This window comes from Solanum tuberosum, unplaced genomic scaffold, assembly GCF_000226075.1.
Source record: "Solanum tuberosum cultivar DM 1-3 516 R44 unplaced genomic scaffold, SolTub_3.0 scf00016, whole genome shotgun sequence".
Classification (NCBI taxonomy): Eukaryota; Viridiplantae; Streptophyta; class Magnoliopsida; order Solanales; family Solanaceae; genus Solanum; species Solanum tuberosum.
Window position 1 is genome coordinate 1,473,181 of NW_006238942.1, and position 10,182 is coordinate 1,483,362.

At 38.5% G+C, this 10,182-nt stretch overlaps 1 pseudogene; it reads right to left on the reverse strand.

The window, feature by feature from the left end:
• Positions 1 to 208: 208 nt before the first annotated feature.
• Positions 209 to 10,182, reverse strand: part of LOC102592390 (wall-associated receptor kinase 5-like) — a 14,558-nt pseudogene continuing 4,584 nt past the window's right edge.

Here is a 10,182-nt window from a genome sequence, read left to right on the forward strand (position 1 = left end):
ACATTTCCTTCATTGTATGCCTATCTTCTCCATGCAAGTGAAGGCAACTCTTCATGAGCTCAGCTATCTTTTAAAGTTTCTCAAGACTTCCCTCTCTTACAATTCTACGATCAAGAATTTGAAATAAGCTATTCTTACTCATAGAAGATACTAAATTATCTACCAAACATTTGTCCTTATCACTTGTGCCCCTCAAAATAGGTTTCATTCATGTTAAAAGTTCTGCAAGAACTACTTCAAAACTATAAACATCACTTCTCTCGGTCAATTGACCTGTTTGAAAATATTTAGGATCTAAGTACCCTAAAGTTCCTTGAACCAATGTAGCAACATGTATTTGGTCAAGAAGGACTATGTTGAAGATCCAAAATTCACCACTTTTGTTATGTAAACATCATCTAGTAATATGTTGGTAGATTGATGTCTCTATGGATTATTGGCATGGATGCATATGGATTAAGGTAAGCAAGTGAACTTGCAGTCTCTGCAATAATTCTGAGCCGATTTTGCACAGAGAACCAATGCGTTAAATTTTGGCTGCGGATATGCTCGTAAAGAGTTCCATGAGAAACGTATTCATAAACCAGTAAAGGCATGTTAGCTTCCAAACAACGCCCAAAGAGTATCACCACATTTATGTGGTTAACTTGAGTAAGAATAAGTACCTCATTGGTTAATTGTTCAACTTGATTCTCATCCACAAACTTAGATTTCTTAATAGGAACTATACTATTATCAGGTAGTATACCATTGTATACAATTCCATTTCTACCAAGATTAAGAATTATATCACTGACATAGTTGTTTGTATCCTTCTTCAATTCGTCATTTATAAAAATTTGGTTGCTTCCACACCACCCTTTTTAGAGGAGATTTTTTTGTTTCAAGAGTAAACCACCATTCTGTTGGAAGAACTTCTCCCTTATTTTAATGATTTTTTTTTCTTGGCATAAAAATAGAGAAATATTTTCCTAGCTACTAGGGATATAAAGCCAACGCCCATACTTACGTTTATAACAACAAAATTTAGAGGAGATGAATTCCTTTGATCACATCAATTTATTGTGATAATTGATGAGTCCACGTGTTGGACTCATTTAGGGCTTTATTTGGATAGATTTAGTGTTCTCAAATTCTTATCTTGTGTCAATAACTGATGTAAAATCCTTGATTTCCAGGTATTTGGATTTAGGAACAAAGCATGGATACTAATCGGACAAAAGGAACAAGGCAGCTGAGAGAACGAAGAAAAGAAGGCATGTTGATTGCCTAATCCATTGGGCGAGCCGCCAAATGACTATTACCTCGGCTAAAGTTCCAGTGTGGTAAGCCTTGAAGGACAAAATCAAGTCGGTGAGCGAAAGGAGCAGTCGGCGTGTCGCCGAACGGTTCTGTGATGTAGTGATTGGATCGCCCAAATTTACAGAACTTGAAGATGTTGAAGGCCTAAGAAAAAAGGCGATGGAACTGACCAAAGGGCGGACCATCAAGTTGATCGGTGATCTCGACATATTGCGTCGAATGGTCCTTTGCAACATATTTTTGGAGAGTATAAATACATTTTTGAAATTTTAGTTTAAAAAGGAGTTTTCGTAATATAGAATTTTTAGAATGTTTTATTTTGAACTCTGAGTATTGAAACAAAACTTTTCCTTGGCTTTGAACAATTGAAGTTTTCCATTTTTCAGAAATTGGAAGTGGGTCTTTGAGATTCTTCAATTTGGACCTTTGTAAAGACCAAATTAATCTTACTAGTTGATGGAAACATAATTTGGTAACGATTTCTATCTTTTTATGATGTCTAGCTGAAACCCCAATTCTAGGGGTGTGATTATGAGATTATAGGTTGATTTAGCTTGTGGGTGTTGCTAATTGTTATTTTAAATGTTGTTTAAAAGTGTTTTCAATCAGTAATTGTGGTTCAATTTAAAGGGTTGTAGTTGCAAATGCAACTCTACCTTCATGTTTTGGGCTTACTCGAGAGAGAGGTATTAAAATCAAGATTACTGAATTGATGGTCTGTGGGTATTGGGTTGACATGGGTTCAACTCTCTCGAGTGAATCCTAAACCTTTTTCAACACATTCAGCTCGAGAGAGTGAATGGACTAAAGCGTAGGTTGTTCTTATTTGCATGCTTGTTGGTGTTCGAGATAAACCAACTTGATTCGAGGTAAATTATTCGAGAGAAAGTTTGTCCCCACTAACGTCTATCTTATTCACTGATTTACAGGTATTTACTAACAGTTGAAATCACCCACATGTCTACCTTAGCCTAAAATCCAATCACATCTCAAGAACTCGTCTCACTATTGTTATTTTTATGTTATTTGTTGTTGTTGTAGCTGATATTAAACCAAAATCCCCTGTTATTTGACATTTATGTCACTCCTAATTTCATTTATGTTTTTATTCGATAATGTCTATTCCTATGATTGACTTGAGCATATTCGTACTTTCCTATTGATTCTCAAACACGTACCACTCCCTGTGGATTCGACCCCAACTCATTTAGTTGGGTTATATTACTGACTAATGATCATTGGCACTTAGAATTGGAAGAAGTGTCTTGATACGTGAAATCAAAATGGCACTGTTGCCGGGGAGTGGTGTTGGTTGAGAATTTTTAGTTAGGTTGAATTTTGTTCTTGTTACTCATAGTTGAACTTACTTATTTTTAGTTCTGGTTTTCTTGTTTGTGTTTTTAAATAGGAAGTATGAGTGTGAACGGAAGAAATGGTAGCCAAGTAGGCCACCAAGATGACATCGGAAACCTCAACGATGTCAACGAGCCTAATGCTAAGACCCCCATCTTTTGGGTGGAATTGGTGTCATTCGCTTGCCTCTGGCTAAAGGGAATGTGGTGTTCCATATCACAAGTACTATGTTGCAGCTTTTGCAATTGAAGGGGCTGTTCGGTGGTTTGGCTCATGAGGATCCCCATGAGCATGTTAGAAACTTCGTGGATGTTTGCGGATCGTTCTCCTTCAAGAAGATATCCCAAGAGTCGGTCTGATTGAGGTTGTTCCCATTCTCTTTTATGGGAGAAGCATGTAAGTGGCTGGCTGAATTGTCACGTGAATCAATCACTTCATGGGAGGAGCTGGTCACCGTATTTCAAGTGCAATTTTTCCCCCCTTCGAAGATGATGACTCTTCGGGACAATATTTAGAGCTTCAAGCGTCTGCAGGGAAAGCCAATTTATGAAACTTGGCTACGATACAAGAAGTTGGTGCTCCAATGCCCAACTCATGGCTTGCCTAACAACGTGTTGCTGTAGTATTTTTATCGATGTCTTGATTTGTTAAACAAGGGTGTTGCTGATAAAATTTCTCCTAGAGGTTTGATGCAACAACCTTATGTTATAGAAGCTCAGCTCTTGGATGGCATGACCACGATTAATCGAGATTGGTACACCTGTGAAGATCAGGTCTTCCCTCTCACGTTTAAATTGACCAAGGAGCAGATGGAGAAAGACCAAGAGAAGGACCAGAACATGGCCAAGATTATGACACAACTTGACATTTTGTCCAAAAATATCATGGGAAATGGGGCTCGAAGTGTCAATGTCGTGGGTGTCAGGTGTGTTAATTATGATGAGGCCAAGTTTGAGGCTTTGTACAACGAAAAGGTGAATTTCCTAGCCAACTAATGTGGTGGTTATCGTTCAAACTACCCGAGGCAGGGTGGTAACCAAGGTTGGAATAGGGAAGAAGGTTGGAAGGATCGTGATCGAGAGTGGAGGGATCAAAATCCCAATTGGAAGGATGGGGAGAAGGATAGGTATGTGCCTTCCCATGAGCGTCGAAAACCAAAGGATTCAGAAGGAAGGTGGTCGGTCGGAGGATATGCATTCTCGTATCCTCAACAAAGTTGAGGGGTCTGATACAATTTTGAAAGTAATGAAAGAAGATGTGTCAATCCTCATCCAGACGGTTACCTCTCATTCCATCTTGATCAAGAAGTTGGAGACCCAAATGGGTCATATCTCATCTCATTTGAATCTAAGACAGCAATGGGGTTTGCCTAGTGATACTATGGCCAACCCCAAGAATGAGGTTTGAGTGTGAACTTGCGTCGTGCCGTGACATTAACTAAGGCGCTGCTTGGGAGGAAACCCAAGTTTTTATTTGCTTTCATTTTAGGTTTAAAATAATGGTGTGTTAATTGTGCAGGTCAAAGTGTGGAAGGTGTTTGAAAAGTACATGTTGGCGAGCTAAAAGTCCAGTCAGCGACTCGCCGAAGAGCTCGACTTGGACCACCGTTAGACTCAAGACATTTTTAAAATGGAGTCTATAAAACTCGGTGAGCCCAGGAGCATATTGGCGAATCGCCTACCACGTCGGCAATCACGACTTTGTCTGCCATTTGGACCCCCACAATAACTGGAGGTCCTTGATGCTTATCGTGACCAACGGGAGTGGTTTTTCGAATTAATAGAAAAATAAAATTTAGTTCTAATTAGTCGTAGCTAAAGATATTAATGATTAAAAACATTGTAAATAAACGACGGTGACTCAAAAGTTTCAAATATCAATTGGGGGTTTTGTCATAAGTAGTAAAAACAACAAAAATAACAAGAAAATCAAGTATGAGAAAGAGTTCTTGGAGTGTGACCGCAATACAAGTTGAGATAAATAGTTGGGTACATGCTTTCGATAGGAAATTTGCAAGATAATAGTGACTAGGTTAAGCTTTAGATGGAAATAAGTTCCCTCTCGGGCAACTTACCCCATTTCAGATGCGTTCCTCTCGGACACCCATTTGTCGCATGAAGACCAGCCTACACCTTACCCCACTAACTTTCTCGAGCTGAGTGTTAGGATATGGGACTCGGGCTCACACTCTCGGGATGAACCTCATGTCGACCCACTCCTTAGACCATCAGTCTAGTGGTCTTGGTTTCGCGACCTCCCTCTCGGGCAAGCCGAAAATACATGGGTAACTTTGTATTTGCAACTACAAACCCATTAGATTAAACCACAACCACTAGGTGAAATCACTATTAAACTATATTTAACCTATCTGCAAGTAAGACCCAACAATAATATCAACACATATTTGTTAAATCACACCCCTAGAATGCGGGTTTTTAGCCACACCTCAAGAAATAACAAAATACACCTAAAATGATACTAAAATCAAATGGGTATAAGAAATTAAGCCTTGATTTAAGCAAAGGAAGAAGAATCGGGAAGACCCACTTCCAACTTGGGGAAGATGAAATCCTTCTTTCTTCTAGTCTCCGAAAAACCCTTTCCAAACTTGAGAGAAAATATCCAAAAAGTACTATTCTATTCTGGAAATTAAAATAAATGTTCGACTCTTTAAAAATTAATAATAAGTTTAGTATTTATAGACTTCAGAAAATAGTGTTGCGGGATCTTTCAGCGAGGTTAGTCGGAATTACCGATGAACTCAGCGATTTGCCCTTTGGTGTAGTTTGTCGCCATCTTACACTAGCCTTCAGCATCGTTGTGTTCTGTGTCATTGGGTGACATAGTTGATGAGTCCACAAATTGGACTCATTTAGGGCTTATTTTGATAAGAATAGTGTCCTCGAATGCTTATTTTGTCTCAATATCTTATGAAAACTCTTAAGTTTCCGGTATTTGAAGTTTTATTGAAAGTATGGACACTTAGGCGCAAAAAGGAACTAAAAGGCTGAAAAAGAACGAAGAAGCTGAAGCCTGAGCATTGCCAAGCACACTAGGCGATTCGCCGAAGGGATTTACTCCGCCCTTTGTTCCAGTACGCGAAGCCTTGAAAAAAGAAGGATCAAAAGGCGATGAAAGGAGCAGTCGGCGCTTCGCCTAATATTTCTGCGAAGCAGTACTATACCACCCAATGGTACAAAATGTGAAGATGCTGAAGTCAAGTACGAAACAGTGATGAAACAGAAGAAGGGCGAGTCACCGAGACATTCGGCGACATCGACTAAGCTCGCCAAAAGATCTTCCAGCATAATTTTCTGAAGTCTATAAATACTACACTTATTATTAGTTTTACAGAGTCGAACTTTTATTTTAATTTCGAGAATAGAATAATACTTTTTAGATATTTTCTCTCTAGTTTGGTGAGGATTTTTTGGAACTTGAAGAAAAGAGTTCATCTTCCCTAAGTTGGAAGTCGGTCTTCACTATTCTTCTTCCTTTGCTTAAATTAAGGTTTAATTTCTTACACCCATTTGATTTTACTATCATTTTAGGTGTATTTTGTTATTTCTTAATGTGTTGCTAAAAACCCCCATTCTTGGGGTGTGATTTAGCAAATATATGTTGATATTATTGTAGGATCTTGCTTGCTGATAGGCTAGATGTAGTTTAATGGTGATTTCACCTAGTGGTTGTGGTTTAATCTAAAGGGTTTGTAGTTGCAAATACAAAGTCATTTATGTGTTTATGGCTTGCCCGGGAGGGAGGTCGCGAAACCAAGACCACTAGACTAATGGCCTAAGGAGTGAGTCAACATGAGGTTCATCCCAAGAGGGTGAGCCCTAGTCCCATATCCTAACACTCAGCTCGAGAGAGTGAGTGGGGTAAGGTGTAGGCTGGTCTTCATGCGGCAAATGGGTGTCCGAGAGGAACACATTTGAAACTGGGTATGTAACTCGAGAGGGAACTTATTTCCATTTAAAGCTTTTCCTAGTCACTATTATTTTATAAATTTCTTGTCAAAAGCATGTACCCAACTATTTATCTCAACTTGTATTGCGGTCACACCCCAAGAACATTTCCCCATACTTGATTCTCTTGTTACTTTTTGCTGCTTTTACTACTTGTAACAAAACCCCAAAGTCGATATTTGACACTTTCGTATCACCCCCTTTAATTTACTATGTTTTTAATCGGTAATATCTTTAGCTACGACTAGTTGGAGCTTAATTTTATTTTTCTATCAATTCTCAAACCACTCCCTTGGGACACGACCCAACCTTTAGTTGGGTTACTATACTATCGACGATTGTAGACACTCATACCGTAGGCTAGTATTGTTGGTCACGATAAGCATCAAAATGGCGCCGCTGCTGGGAAGTGGTGTCACGTGAAAATGTAGTTAACTAGAGCTTTTTGTTATTTTTAGTGTAGTTTTTACTAATTTTACTTTTAGTTTTCTTTGTTTATTGTTTGTGTATGCAGGTCCTCTACCTAGAGTGAAAAGAGGGGTGACCTCATGAAAATGAGGAAAACCTCACTAATGGAACTTAAGTGAGGAGTTGTATCGTTCCACGACGTTAAATAAGGCGCTTCATGGGAGGCAACCCAAGCTCGTAAATTTAGGATTTTACTTTTATAAATAATGGTGTGTTGATATTGCAGATAAACCGAGGAAAGTGTGGAAAATCTCTGATTGGTGAGCAGAAAGTCCATTCCATGAGTCGCTAAACAGGTCAGCGAGCCCGACTGGATCCGCCGTTTGGCTCAATACAAGAGTTTTACAGAGCCTATAAAACTCGGCAAACTCATAAAGAAGCTCGACGCATCACCAACCTGTTCGGCGATCTCGATGCAGACCGCCGATTGGGCCCCCAGAAAATTGAAGATTTTGAAGAAAAGGCGGGATAAAAGACCACACGGCGCTTTGCCGAGTGGTTCGGCAAGTGCGACTAACGTCGCCAAATGGACAAGAACTAAACGGTTATATAAACACAAAAGGTCAAATGTTTGAATCACTCACTTTCCCTCGTTACAAACACTCCAAAATCACACCAAAGGTATTAGTTTTTAGATTTTTGCCTTAAATTAGTATTTTAGTCGGTGATTAGTGCTTGGGGTTGGATTTCTTTGCTACTTAGCATTACAAAAAGCAATTTGATCGCCATCAAAGGTTAGTCTCTAAAATCCCAAATTAATTTTTGAAAAATTTGCACTCATTTGCAATTAGATTACTCGCATTTGAGGACAAACACATTTCTATTGTGGTGGGGTGAGGCTCACCTTTGTTTGCCTGTTATGGATATTTGTGTTTTTGTGTACATTTGGGTTGTCTGTTCCTTTTAATTTTAGCTTATACTGCTTTTCGTGGATGCTTGAGCTTATGGATCCTTTATGTTTTTAATTTGCTAAAAGATTTTGACCCTTAAAAAAAAAATCATTTTTTGAAAATTTTTGCACCTCTTGTGTTGAAAGTGGTTGTTCTCGTACATATTCGAGTCTCGGTTTCGCTCAAATACCTATTACTTGAATAGTGCTCTCAATCGAACAAACATGAATGTGCGACTACAACGAGACCAAATGAAGTTGCATAAATAATATGTGAACTCTTTGCATCTCGTTGTGATTAGCCAAGAATCAAATTGATTTTCGTGTGATGACCATTGCACACTAGCAAAAGTGTGTAGTCTTGTTTGACTTTAGTGTCGATGCCTTGTGTGATGAGATTATTTTGAACCATGCATGAATAAACCTAGAATTTACCCCGTTAGTCCGATTGATTAAGTAAGGCTTGCTCTTGAGATGATATTAGGCAAATTTTGAAGAGTGTGAGCCAATTTGACATATACCTCTTTTGTGGCCTACCCTGTGAGTGTGTGAACCTCTCTTGAGCACCCTTTGAGCCTATTCTTCTTTGTGAGAAACTTGATGAAAACCTAGACCTTACTTGACCCACAACCTATAATCCTCTTAATTTGTTGTTTAGAGAATAGCCAACTTAGGCCAAAAGCCTAAGTTGGGGATGTGGTGAAAAGGAAAAGGAGAAGTCAAGAAGTACAAGATAAGTCTCCCTCAATCCCATGGTATTGCAGAACAGAATGGAAACAATTAAAAAAAAATTAAATTTTGTGGAATAAAAGTGCAATAGGAATTGGGTTTCCAAGCAATACATGGAGAGTGAATAAAAAGATGACTTAGAAGCACTAGAAAAAGAATTGATAAAGGAAAATAAGGGAATGCTTTGAGAATACCACATCTCATAAGGAAAAAGTCACTGAGCCTAAATGACCATATCTTTGCACTCAGCTCCATTACAAGCTTTAGAAATACCTTTTTGATCTTGAGCAAGCCGAACTGAAGGTTGATTGGAAAATAAGGGTAAGCCTATGGGTGAAATCATGCATTGTGTTCCTCTTTTTTAGTGTTAGTGTTGCATATGATTCCTGAGCTTAAAATGTTTTACCCCTGTGCATGAATATGGAATCATTCTTTGTATGAGGGCATTCAGATACTGTTGTTTAGCTTCACCTTGCATTAGTAGCAAGTATCATGAGCATGAGAAATCTTTGGTAGTGGTGTGTCACAACTTGAATCTTTGAGTACACAGTTGAATTTTGCATAAGTACTTTGAGTCTTGTTGTGTATGTTCATGATTTAGTCTTGTGTAGCACATTTTGAGACACTTTGTTGAACGACTGAACTTCAGTTTCCTTGAGGACAAGCGAAAGCTTAAGTTGGGGGTATTGATGAGTCCACAAATTAGACTCATTTAGGGCTTATTTTGATAAAAATAGTGTCCTCGAATGCTTATTTTGTCTCAATATCTGATGAAAACTCTTAAGTTTCAGGTATTTGAAGTTTTATTGAAAGCATGGACACTTAGGCGCAAAAGGGTAACAAAAAGGCTGAAAAGAACGAAGAAGTTGAAGCCTGATCATCGCCAACACACTTGGCGATTCACCGAAGGGATTCACTCCGCCCTATGTTTCAATGCGTGAAGCCCTGAAGAAGAAGGATCAAAAGGCGATGAAAGGAGCAGTCGGCGCTTCACCAAATATTTCCACGAAGCAGTACTATACTGCCCAATGGTCCATAACGTGAAGATGCTGAAGGCAAGTACGAGACAGTGATGAAACAAAAGAAGGATGATTCGCCGAATCATTCGGCGACATCGACTAACCTCGCCAAAAGATCTGCCAGCACTATTTTCTGAAGTCTATATATACTAAACTTATTATTAATTTTAGGGAGTCGAGCTTTTATTTCAATTTCCAGAATATAATAGTACTTTTTAGATATTTTCTCTCAAGTTTGGAGAGGGTTTTTGGGAACTTGAAGAAAATAGTTCATCTTCCCCAAGTTGGAGTAAATCTTCTCTATTCTTCTTCCATTGCTTAAATTAAGGTTTAATTTCTTATACCCATTTGATTTTAGTATCATTTTAGGTGTATTTTGTTATTTCTTGATGTGTGGCAAAAAACCCCATTCTTGGGATGTGATTTAGCAAATATGTGTTGATATTATTGTTGG